Source organism: Bidens hawaiensis, unplaced genomic scaffold (genome assembly GCF_021521415.1).
Source record: "Bidens hawaiensis isolate Kalapana, Puna unplaced genomic scaffold, B.hawaiensis_p1.1 tig00080525_1, whole genome shotgun sequence".
Classification (NCBI taxonomy): Eukaryota; Viridiplantae; Streptophyta; class Magnoliopsida; order Asterales; family Asteraceae; genus Bidens; species Bidens hawaiensis.
Window position 1 is genome coordinate 19,463 of NW_027503704.1, and position 13,856 is coordinate 33,318.

Sequence of the window (13,856 nt, forward strand, 5' to 3'; positions counted from 1 at the left end):
CCGGTGGTATTAGTCTAAAAGTTAAAAAAATAAATGAGTTTTAAACGCGTAACTGAATATAAATGTCATTTCTACTATTTATTTATATATTTATATTATATACTAGTTTGAGACCTGTATACTACACGGGTAGATCTTGGAAATACAATATTTAATAAATAATCAGTATATAATAAACAATAAAGATGTTAAACACTATTAATATAGTCGTTGTACAATAGTCTTTAAAACAATTTTAAAGTAAGAGATTATAAATATCAATTTTTTGAAAAAAAAAATATGGAGTAAATATTAAATTAACAAATTTTGAAGCATAAATTTAAAAATGGTAAGTATTATTTTACTATTATAAATTTATTAAAAAATGTAAGGTTTAATGTGAAAGGCAAGTGACAAAACTTATAGATTTTTATTAGAGTATATATATATATATATTAAAAACCATTGTATGTCAGTCTTAGTAGTTTTATTATTTATCAAATTCTCCATTCTCAGCCACAACTTTCTACTCTTCTCAACGCCTCAATGATGTGTGTTCTTCTCTGGTCCTTACATATCTTACTGTCATTTGCCTCTCTCTCCCTGATCTGGACCAAAGCAGATATTTGTTCCTCTGCCTGTATAATCTTGATATCATCACAAATTCACAGGTAAGTATGTTTATTTTTCAGTTCATCATCGTCAAACACTTGGACAAACGAGTAATCGGTTGAATTATTCCATTTATTTTTTGTTTTCTTCAATTGAAGGTTTTTGTTTTTATGCAATTTCAATATGTATATAAATCCTAGTCCTTGGTTATTTAGTCATTACTTGATTAGTTTTTGTGTAATGAGATATGAAAAGAGATAAAAATGTGTTTCAAAAATAATCATTTTAGTTAATAGTTTTCAAATAATCTATTTTGGTAAATAGTTTTTTTCACTCGTCCACATTTTGATGCGCTAGTGGACGTCACACAAAGTACGTGTGCCTCTATTATTGTGTGACTTAGTTACACAAATAGTCCATGTGATTTGGTTATAGTAACATTTTTGGGGTTCAAGTTTTAAAAGTTGTATTTTATAGGCTATGTGTTTATATTTTGCAACAAGAATGAGTCTCGCGTTAAAATTCGTTAAAAAGTTCTTTAAATTTGTAGAAAATAACCAAAACAATGTTTTAGTTCGGTTAATATGAAAAAAACATTAATAACTTTTTATGTAAGTTATCATGTTGAGACATGTGGTTTAAAATGGTTAACCGCGTCATCGACCAGACGTCCCCTCTTCTCCTTAGAGGTGACAACGAAACTTGAACCTAATGAAAACATCTTAAGCCGAAATATTTGTAAAGGGTATGGGGTAAGTAACCAAGTTTAAAATTACTTTCTAAATTTTCCTTGGGTAAGAGACAGGCATGAGATATGGTCATATACCAGTTTGTTCATACTCGAGTACCTGATAACATATACATGTTTACTCAATTATATAATTGACGTGACTTTCTATTTTATTGTTTTAACTATATATGCATTATTTATATTAATCGTCTTCCCAAATTCCGCGATACCCATTGTCCCGTGCCATTCTCAAATGTAATGATTTATACTTAGTTACCTGACATGTTTGGGTCAGGTATACTAAACATTTTTAATCGAGTGAGGGGTTGGAATCATCTAAGCTCGTATTAAACCTGACCCATTAGCATCCCTACTCCTAAAAAAATATATGGATTCTATTAAATATCAAGTAACTTAAACAGCTCTTATACTCAAAATAAAGTTAACCACATAAATGATACATCTGGTTAAAACCATATATCTCAAACTTGTTAGTTTTAAACCTTAGAACCCATATCTTTTACTTTGTCCAAATCACAGGGACCATCCGTCTAACTAACCAAATAACATATATCAAGAAAATAATCTTCAAGATTTTTTCTAGAATACATTCAAGACGGTTAATGCACCATATCAAACTTTTAAACTCTAATCTTTTGTAATAAATTAATCTATACATATATACGTTATGCATTAAAACGTTCACTGCACGCGCTAGTGGACATCACAAACTACACGCACCTCTATTATTACACGAGATAATTATACAAATAGTCCATGTGATTTGGTTATAGTAACATTTTTGAGGGTTAAGTTTCAAAAGTTAAGTGTTTAGGCTATGCAGTTTTCTTTTGTAACAATAATGAGTCTAGCATTAACTTATGTTAGAAAGTTCTTTAATTTATTAGTAACATCTAAAGTAGTTAAAAAGGACATCATAGAGGTATGATTGTTTTAGAATGTTTGACTACATCATCTGTTTTTGACTAGAGTATTCATCTTTTTTTTTATTAATATATGAAATTTGAACTTGATGAGAAAATTTGAAACCTGAAAATCTTTCAAAGTTAATAAAACCTGATGAAAAAATTAAAGAAAAAATTAAAAACTACTTAAAACATTTTTACATCTCACCATTTGTACAAATAGTCCATGTGTTTTGGTTATATAAAAACTCACAATTCATTCTCTGAATGTATCTTTACAAATTGTGAGTGATTTTGAATATAAAATAAGCAAAATAATATAGAAAAAATAAAGATGTATTATTTAATTAAATAGAGATAGATAAACGATATGTGAAACTGAGACATGAAGTTTTTAAAGGATGAACAAAACTCAAAAAAAAATTTTGGTTAAATGATATAGACAGAGATAAAGAAAGCACCTTGAATGATCTTCACATTTCCCTAATCTAGGATGAGCAAATGTTGCCTGGTATGTGTACTGAACCGGTATCATACCAGTACCAATCTGGTATCATCGGTACCAATTCAGTACCGACTTTTTTTTATGTTTAAAGATCGCTACGGTACTAGTGTTTTCCCAAATTTCTGCCTTTGGTACCAGTTACTATGGTACCCTTTTTTTGGGATTTTCGCTACCACTACCATTACGAGCTCATCCCTACACCAATCTCAACGTCTCTATTTCCCAACTCCCTCATCATCTTCATAAACGAGGGTTCGAAACCCCCACTAAGAACCATTTTCACACAACAGTAGTGGTAATGGTGGATTCAAATATGTTTACAAAACTGCTAAACAAAGCATAGTTGACCCACTAGCCTCAAGTCAACCTTGCCACAATCCAGTTGGTTGACAAACCAGTCCATAACTTAAATGATAAAAAAAATATACAATTAAACATTACATGAAACTAAACTCTTACAAAACATTAACTTAACCAGTTTTCAAGTTTCCAAATATGCTCCATCAAATCATCTCAAAGTCGATGATTCATCGACGTATCACACAGATCAAACTTCTTTAGACTTCGTTCAAATTCCATTACGGCTCCTCGTGTATAATTCAACAAATCATCATTATCATCATCTTCGTCATCCTCAGTGTCGTCGTCATCCTCATCGTTACCCTCATCTTCATCACCACTCGACCAATTTGTTATGTCTGATCCTTCGTTCTCTACAATCATATTATGCAATATAATACACGTGTACAGTATATCGCTAATTACTTTCATGCTCCAAGCTCTTCCCACACCTCGCACGATTGCCCATCGAGCTTGGAGAACATCAAAGGCTTTGACAACATCCTTTCTTGCAGACTCGTGTCTTTGTTTAAACTTTATACTCTTCGGGTCTTCAGGATTCGTAAAACTTTTTACCAGTGTACCACATTCAGGATATATACCATCTGCAAGATAGTATCCTTGCGTGTATTCCGTCTCATTCACTATAAACGAGCATTTACACACGCCCTGATCTAAAATATGGTTGAATAGCGTAGATTTATTGAGCATGCTTATATCATTGTCACATCCCGTTACACCGAAATATGCATGCCAAATCCAAAGATCCTGAGATGCAGCCGCCTCAAGCATAATTGTCGGATAATTATAAGCATCTCGTGTATACCGACCTTTAAAAGAATCGGGACAATTTTCCCAAGCCCAATGCATACAGTCAATGCTTCTTAACATTCCAGGAAACCCGTGCTTGGTTGAATGTCGTTCTACTAACCGTTGTATATCACTAGCATTTGGCTTTCTTAAATATTCTTCACCGAAAACTTCAATAACACATCTACAAAACTCCTGCAAACAATTATTTGCAGCTCTTTTGTCAATCCGTATGTATTCATCAATTTTGTCACCAGACGTGCCATACGCCAACTGACACATAGCGCATATGCATTTCTGTAACGGAGAAATACCCTTTTTGTCAAGCCCATCGTATCGTTGTGTAAAGTACGAAGAATGGCTAGAAACACCTTCAACAATACGATTAAACAGTACTCTACTCATCCAAAACTTTTGCCTAAAGTAAGAATCATCAAAGTTCGGATCAGGGCCAAAATAGTCGTTCCAAAGACGTGTGTCTCCATCTTTACGACCTGTATCTATATATCTGCGTTTCTTTCCCGAGAGACGAGAACTTGATCTTTCTTCTTGTTTTTGTAAATTTAGCTCCATCAACTTCAACAACAACATCTCGTCTTCTTCTGCATCAAGAAGTAATTCATGCCACATCCGGGCCATAAGCATAAAAGTTGTTCCAAAACTGCCAGAGGCAAGTGCACGAGACGAGATTTCAACATTATCTCGATTGAATTCGGTTATATCACCTGTTAACAAATTTGGATGCATGGTAAGAAATATTAAAAAAAATAAACCAAAGAACATAATGTGATGCTTGTACACATAACTGTTTATCAGACCAGCTTTGATTAGTTGAATTATAGGGCTATTCACGAGCCGAACCGAACCGACATGATCGACTCAAAATTGAGCCGAGCCATAATCAAACGGGCATTTTTCGAACAGTATCGAGCGAGTTTCTTAGCATTATTATTTTTTCCCTTTAAAATTTTTTATAAGAAACATATTTGAAGTTAAATATATAGGGCATTAATAAATTAGTAATTTAAAAAAAAAAAAAACCAGTATTAAGTAGTAACTTGCAAATTTTTATAATATTGAAGTTTGAAGTTGGATATCTATAATATATATAAACAAAGACATAAAAATCCTACGTGTCGCGATGTGGTCGCTCCCCCTTTTTTTGGAGTCACCAGATTTGCTTGATTTTTAAATGGAGGCTTCTCATGCATTTGACCCGAATTCATGGGAATGGGTCTTACCAAACCCAGATATTCCTTAAACAGGTTATAACATCTCATTAAATTAAATATTACTTTCACCAAATTATTGATGTAAAAATCCTATAAAATAGGATAAAATAAAAATTAATATCTTATTTATTTTAAAAAAGATATATATATATATATATATATATATATATATTTAAATTAAAAAACCATTTTGATAGTAAAAATAATAAACAGGTCTTGGGTCTCATCAAAACCATATAGCTTTTAAATCGTGTTATAGCATCTCATTTATTTGTGAAACAATTTATCATCAAACCATAAGTATATTATTAATTTTCATACAATAAAAAAAATATAAATTCAAAAATTATTATAAACAAATAGTATAAAACAACCCCCGTAATACGGAGGACTAAAACTAGTAATGTATATAAAACAATAAACAATTAAAAGATATTTATTTATATAATTATATATGCAGAAATATATAATTTATTTTTATCTTTATAATAATCTTGAATAATTAAATATTAATTACTAAACACAATTAGTTTTTACTTATTAATTATTTAAAGTACTTGAAGTTATACAATAACTAAAAATATAATTATATTTAATATTCACTATTCAAGTTTACAATAAAAACAAATTATATATTTGTGCATATTTAATTATATATAAAATAAATAAAAAATATTCGAGCCGAACCGAACCGAGCGGACCTTTGCTCGTTGCTTGGCTCGCTTACAAATCGAACCGAGCGGAGCGGCTCGTTTACAATCGAGCGGCCAACGAGTTCGAGCGACGAGCTTTTTGAATATAACATTTTGAAACCAATTTGAATTTGAGAAAAAATTCCAGAAATTAAAATAAATGATAAAAAATGAGCTCAAACCTCGGGGTGTAACGAGCCGAGCTCGGTGCTTGAGTCGGTTTTCAAACTCGAGCATGACTCATTTATTATTTATTACATAATTTATATTATACACATTTTTAACTATTTTATATATTTTTTGAGAAAAACCTTAACAAGCCAAAGCTTGGCTCGAGCTCAGTTATGCAGTGCGTAAATAATACACAGAAGTACAAAAACAATAAATATGAAAATACTCTAGACGTGGGCTCAACGAGCCTAAACAATCTTCTGATAAAAGGCTCAAACTCAGGCTCGATAACTTAATGAGCTTTATTTGAGGCTCAACTCAACTCAAACTCGATAAAGCTCGGCTGGTTTCGAGCTTTTTTTAAGACCTCGAGTATCTGGCGAGCGGCCCTAAAAATGAACTTAAAACCTAGGAGTGTAAACAAGCTGAGCCCAAGCCTGGCTCGTTTCAAAGCTCGAGCTAGGCGCTTGAGTCATTTTTTTAAGCTCGAGCCTGACTCGTTTATTATTTATTACATAATTTATACACATTTTTAACTATTTTATACATTTTGTGAAAAACCTTAACGAGCCAAAGCTCGACTCGAGCTCAGCTATGCCATGTGTACATAATACATAACACACAAGAGTACAAAATATATAAATATGATGTAACATCCTAAAATTTATAATGTTAAATAAAGAAAGTTACGTTTAGTGATTTCGCGTTATTAATTAATTAATGTCGAGTAAAGAACGGATCATGGACTTAGATTAATTAAGATGGGTTAAATGAGAATGGGCATTAGGTTCATGGGCTTTAAGGGATATAAATATCCCCTAAACCAACCTAAAACCCTAAACCCTCATTTCATTTCCATCATAATCTCTACACACTCAAAAACACACACACACACACCATATTCGGCCGAGAGAGAGAGAGACATCCGAGACCAAGAATCAAGCCGACCATTATTAGATCTTCAATATACGAGATAACCAAGCAAACCGCGACCACACTGAACGTATAAAAGGTATGTTCTTGACCTTTAAAGTTTACGTAGTATTGAACGTTTTTACCTTAAAGGTCCAAGCTTTATAGTATATTCGGGATATATATACGAACGAAAACAGTTAGGGAACGTAGGGGGTGATGTCGAACCATAACAAGGGTATTAAAATCGCCAAAATGCTTGATAAAAACCAAACCCGTAGCTGACCTGAACAACTTCGCCTGCAAAGCTTAACTTCGCCTTCAAAGCATAACTTCGCCTTCAAAGCATAACTTCGCTTTCAAAGCTTAACTTCGCCAACGGCCAAGTTCGGCTAACTGGTAACTTCGCCTAAGGCCAAGTTCGCCTAACTGATAACTTCGCCTAAGGCCAAGTTCGCATAACTGATAACTTCGCCTAAAGCTAAGTTCGCTTAAGGTTTAACTTCGCCTAAAGTTAAGTTCGCTTAGAAAATAAATTAAAAACCTAATGGAAAATGTGTTAAGACAGTTAATGTAAATAAAATTTTTCCAAGCTGACCTGGCAGCTCGACCCCAGCTAGGGGCTCTGCCCCTTGGACCCTGCTAGGGGCTGCCGCCCCTAGACCCCGCTGCCAGGGGCGCTGCCCCCGGACCCCCGTTCGTTGTGGGTAGTAGTTAAGACTAGAAAGATGATATGAGTAGTGATAGTTAATTGATACGTATACTTGTTATACAGTCAGCCGTGCACAACTGAAGAAAGGGATTATGATTAACGGTGAACGTAACCGTGTTCAGGTGAGTTTCTAGCCCCAATTATGTGTTATGTTTTCGGGGCTATGTGCATACTCGATATGTTTGTTAATACGCTTATCCTAAGAGATAAGTGTATGCCTTATGTGAATGATGTGATATGTATGAATGATGGCTTGACGGTACGTGAACGATCTTCGGATATTGCACGTACTGTCAGGTTGTAACGCTAAGTATAAGGTAAGTATGATATGTATGCTTATGTGTATGAATGTGATAAAGTTAATAAAAGAAGGAAAGGATGGTTGTATGGTTACGAAGAGGGTACCGGGCCCTAATAATACTCGAGGTATGATGTATGGTTGTATGGTAACGAAGAGGGAATCGAACCCTACTAATATTCGAGAACTAGGGAACCGAACCCTACTAATATTCGAGGAAAGAGGGTACCGAGCCCTAATAATACTCGAGGAAGGAGGGTACCGAGCCCTAATAATACTCGAGAAAGGAGGGTACCGAGCCCTAATAATACTCGAGGAAGGAGGGTACCGAGCCCTAATAATACTCGAGGAATGTAGGGCGTAATGCTTTTTATAACGTAAGATATGAAAGTAAGTTAATACAAAAGAAAGTATGAAAGTATGAATGAAAGAATATAAGTTTATGTGTATTGTATAGTGTATGATTAACTAGAACTCACTCAGCGTAGCTGACTTTTAGTATGCATGCAGGTGAGTAGGATGAGGCAGCTCGCTTGAGGAGACACGTGGCACTGAATAAGAGGCTGGCATCGGAAGACTCAAGACGTTTAAGTTTAATGTTTCGTTTATTTTGAAAGACAAAATGATGTTTTAAGATAAGACGTGTTTTGTTATGAAATGCTTTATGAAAGCTTTTATATTCCGCGAATGTTTTAATTAACTCTGATATTTAGAACCGTGTTTATGAGTAAATCCAACACGAAAGTAGGGCTACCGGTAACGGGGCCTTACATATGAACATACACTAGGCGCGTTAAGTATCAACCCGCCTAAACGAGCTTCCAATATAAGTCTCAAACTCGGGCTTGATAACTTAATGAGTTTTATTTAAGGCTTAAACTTAATAAAGCTCGGCCGGTTTCAAGCTTTTTTTATAATAATTATTAGATCTCGAGTATCTGACGAGCGGCTAGCCCCTAATATCTATGTACATATTCAATAAGAGATAAAATGTTCGAATCGTTGCTGGCACATTCGGACTGGACGCTAGCGGCGTTCGAATTCGTTGCTTGTACCGTTTGAGTCGTTGTCCGTACCGTCGGACGCGTTGCTAACACTACTGTTCGACTCCATGTTTGGTTAGTAGCAAGGGGCGAGATCGTAGGTTTAAAAATTAGGACGAGTGTTAGCTCGTCTACAAGTGTGCGTTCAGCTCTTTCCTTTTTATTTAGTTATTTTGTTTCGAGGGGGGTGTTTGCGATTCCTTATTTTCATCAACTTATAACTTATAAACTTTTTGAAAAGTTAATAATGTGTATAAGGTGTTTGGCAAATCATAAGGCCTTATGGATTTTAACTTATGGTGAAGACAAAATAAAGTGGTTTTGAAAAGTTAGGAATATGTAACTTATTAACTTAATGAGTTTGATTTACCTATTACACCCCTCTCACCCTTAAACCCTATTACACTCTTTTTTAAAAAGAGTGTCATTTTTTGTCATTTTGATTTTTCCCAACACATAAGCTAATCCAAACATCTTTTTAAAAACTTCTTTTCAAAATTTTATAAGTTTATAAGTCTTTTTAATCAAAAGTCATTTTTCACTTAAATAAGCAATCCCAAACACACCCTAACCATTTGAATCACTGACAAGCAACTGACTCATTTGATCATAAGTTGAGGTGCAAACGAGTTAAGCGAAGCCTGATCTCGACTATGCTCGACTAGGCTCGTTTAAGTTACACGGAGCTCAAGATCGGCTTGTTTCGACAAGCTCGAGCTTGGTTCTTGAGTAGTATTTCAAGCTCGAGCTTGGCTCCGTTCATTTACTATTTGCTAATTAATTGTTATATATTTATAAATACTTTATATATTTTTTAATTATAATTTTATGTATAAACTATATATATTATTTAGTTATCGTTTTTATAACAGTATATGTATATTAATTAATAATTATTAAATATATATATTAACAAATTATACACATGAAATGCTTGTTTAAGCTTGCGATCTGGCTCGAGCTCGATAACTGAAGTTCGGGCTTGGGCCTTTTATAAAACGAGATTACTTTTAGGCTTGGGCCCAACCTAATTAAGCTCGGCCCAATCGAGATTTTTCACGAGCCGATCTCTAGTAGCTCGCGAGCAGCTCAACTCGTTTACCAAGAGTGAAAAACCCTTTTCCCAACCTAGACCTTACTCTTTCATAAATGAATTATTTGGGTATCTCACCTCAACCATTTAAACCAGGATCATTGGCGTATGTTTAGCTCTATTATTATTTTTTCTTGAACGGTAGAGGAGTTATTATTATTTTTATTATTATTACACGCGCAAAGCACCTATAATTTATCTAATGTTTATTTTGTGGGACTTAAACCAACATAACGAATATCAATATCATACATATTACTAGTATACAAAGCTAGAAATGGATTTCATGGGGTCTTTCAATAGTAATATTATTACTTTTAAGTATGAAACACGCAGAGGGATAATAAGATCATATTTATCAATAGAGTTTTGTGAATGAACACTTGTGACATTGACATCCAAGTTAATAAAACGCTAGAAAGTTATTAATTAACGCAGTTGAATGACAATAAATAAGTTTGTTAAAAGAGAACACATTGCGTGTTAACAGTTTTCACTTAGACCGACTGTTATGCGATGACGCTCTGCCACCTCATCTCATCTATGTTAATCTAGCCAAAACCATTTCACTTGGTAAATAATAGGGCGCCAAAGAGCATTTTGCTTTTGCCTTTCTGGGCATGGCTGCATTCACAGGCAGCGGGCTCAAGGGTGTGGGACCACAATCAAATCCAACCAATCACATCTGTCTACTCATTTTTTCATATTTTATGCGTTTACGATGGAAATGTTAGTAAAAGCTCCCATGACCGAACATTTTTTTTTTACTTTTTAGTTTAACCACCGCACATGCAAACTGCATGGCTTATTCTGCGATACTTGTTATTCTTCATAGACGAATGAAACCATGAGCAAAATCCCTCAAACGCACTCATTTTTCAAACTGAATTCACACCGTTTCCTACAGTGAACCATAGATCTTGTTAATAGGTATCGTTTGAAACCGTAATTTTATGATACGCAAATGACTAAATTTAAGCATTCTTTAACAATCGACACCGAAATGTTTGTATAGGATGTGCTGATTTTTTCAACACTTTTGAATTACTTTGCCATCAAAGCTGAACAAAAATTTTGAATTTTAATTTGAAAGGCACATTCTTGTAGAACTCGCTAGGCGTTAGTCGGCAAATGGGGTACCGGCTAGTGATTAATAAGGTATACACACAAATTCTTATATGTAAAGTTTTAACATAGACGGGGCCACTTAGGAACGATTAACGAGTAATGTTGCTGATTACCAAAAATTTAATCCATTTTTTACAACCATAGAGTGGCGGCTTAGTAGATTTTAAAACTTAATGACACCTTGGGTCAGGGCGGGGAGGTGGGCGACCGCCTAAGGCTCGTTCTCCCTGGGCCGAACATTTAAAAATATTCTTCAAATGTTTTTATTAAAATAATTTCAAGAAAAATAATTTATAAAATGAGAATAATTTGATGCAATGGAAAAGGTGCTTGTTTTGTGAATTGTGAAAATGTAGTTACCGTTCAGTCCTAATGATATGTTGGGATTGATACCGCAACTAATATATAGTGGATACAATCTACTATATCACATTACATTACTCAAAAAATCATGCATTGCAATCTTTTATATATACTTTTAAATAATATATTTTAAGGGTCCAGTTTCTGTACTTGCCCCGGGCCCTTAGATATTTGGGATTCTATTAGGTATGGTTGTTATTTGAAAAGAAAGAGATGTGAATTCTGATGGTAGGTCTTGATGCTGCTGGCAAAACGACGACGACAACAACAACAACAACCATACTCATTAGAATGTCACAAATAGCAGGCTGCTGGTAAAACGACTATATTATATTATACAAATTGAAGCTTGGTAAAACTGTGATGACAATTCCCACCATCGGTAAGTTGTTGTAGCAATTTGCACGTTCGACTTTTTTAATGTCATCTGTCTTGTTGGTTAATACTACTGTTTGCTATGTTACATGACTACTTTTTTCCAAGTGTAGCTTTAGCAACACCTAATATTTATAAAATTTTTTTCCAAAATATTTTAATATCGTTTTCGGTTTCTAGTTTCATCCTAAACACGAACAATGCCTTGTTCGTGCTCGTTTGTTAAGAAAATAACGTGTTCACGAACACTTACCGAACGATATTTTATTTTAAGGAAATGAATGTGTTTACGAACGGTTCAAGACGAATAAATCGAAGAAACCTAAAGCCTGAGATTAATGTTAATCAATGTGAATAATGAGAAATGAAATGAGAACAATACAAAAATAATGTGAGAATACAGTTTCTTATTTTATGTTAGAGGTAATAAATTAAAGAATATATAATGTTTAGATAAAGTAAATAAATGTACAAAAAACTTTCATAAACATGAACGAACGTTCATTAACACATTACCAAACGTTCACGGACACATTTGAATGAACGGGAGCTCTGTTCATGTTCATTTGTTTAACTGATTGAACAAAATTTCTTGTTCATGTTCGTTCATTAATTAAACGAACAAACATAAATGAATTTCCCGCCGAACAGTTCACAAATTCTGTTCACTGAACATTTGGTTCGTTTACACTTTACTGCCCTAATAAGAACATCAGATCCACTGTCTAGGATGTTGGTGGTCAAGACAAGGTTCGTGTTATTTATTTATTTTTTAAATCTTTTTTTTCGGTTGTGCATGATGAAATAACACATTTCTATTGTTTATCAGATTCGTCCATTATGGAGGCGCACGACATGAGTTGCATTGGATGTTAAACGCGGTATTATGATATTAAATCTTTTGAATTATTAAAAGTATTATTACAATATCATTATATTTGTCTTTAAGTTAATTCCGCTATTTTCAGGATGAACTTAGAGATGCTGTGTTTCTCGTTTTTGCTAACAAACAAGATCCGCTTAATGCCACGAATGCTGCTGAAATCACCGAGAAGCAATTGGCCTTCATTCGCTCCATCAACGCCATTGATAAATTACGTTACATAATGGATATTATATATTCAAACACATAGATATAATTAAGGGTTTAGATTGATTTGGTGTGTTTAATCTTCAGGTACATTCAGAGCACATGTGCAACATCTGGTGAGGGCCTTTATGATGGGCTGGATTGGCCATCCAACAACATTGCTAACAAAGCATGACGGTACAAATGGCTTTTGTCGATCGTGTAATTTCATGGTAATCTCAGTAATGATTAGGGTGTCAGTTCGTGTCTTAACGAGTTTAACAGGTTAGAGACGACGCGATTAACACAAGTATCAAACATAAAAATGACTCGTTTAACAATTGACTTTGATGGTTTAAACATGACAGTTATAAGTTTTATGTACCCAGAAAGAGATCATAGGAAAATGGATCCTATGAAACATGAAAACCTAATGTCATTTTCACTTTTTTTCAGCTTTGACTAGTCATAAAAACTCATGAAATGACTCCCTGAAATATTATATTTTTCCATGTGACATCTTACTAGAGTGTGTGAGGTGTGAATTTTTTTTTATTAAATTTTGTATTTAATGTAACACATAATTGCAGCCTCGGAGGATGTGCTATGGAGTGCAACTCCGGCCTACAGGTGGTAAATCCTGTAATAACCCGAAACACGACACAAATGAATAAAGGTTTTGGGTTAGCCGACGCGTTTTATTATTCATGTCAATCCAAACACGACCTGCTTAATAAATGGGTCTAAATATTAATTTTTAAGAGTGAAATTAATTTAAAAAAATTAAACCATTTCATTAACTCTTCACTTCATTCATATTTATTTTTTAAGTTAAATACCGATTATCCAATGATTGAATTTGCTTTT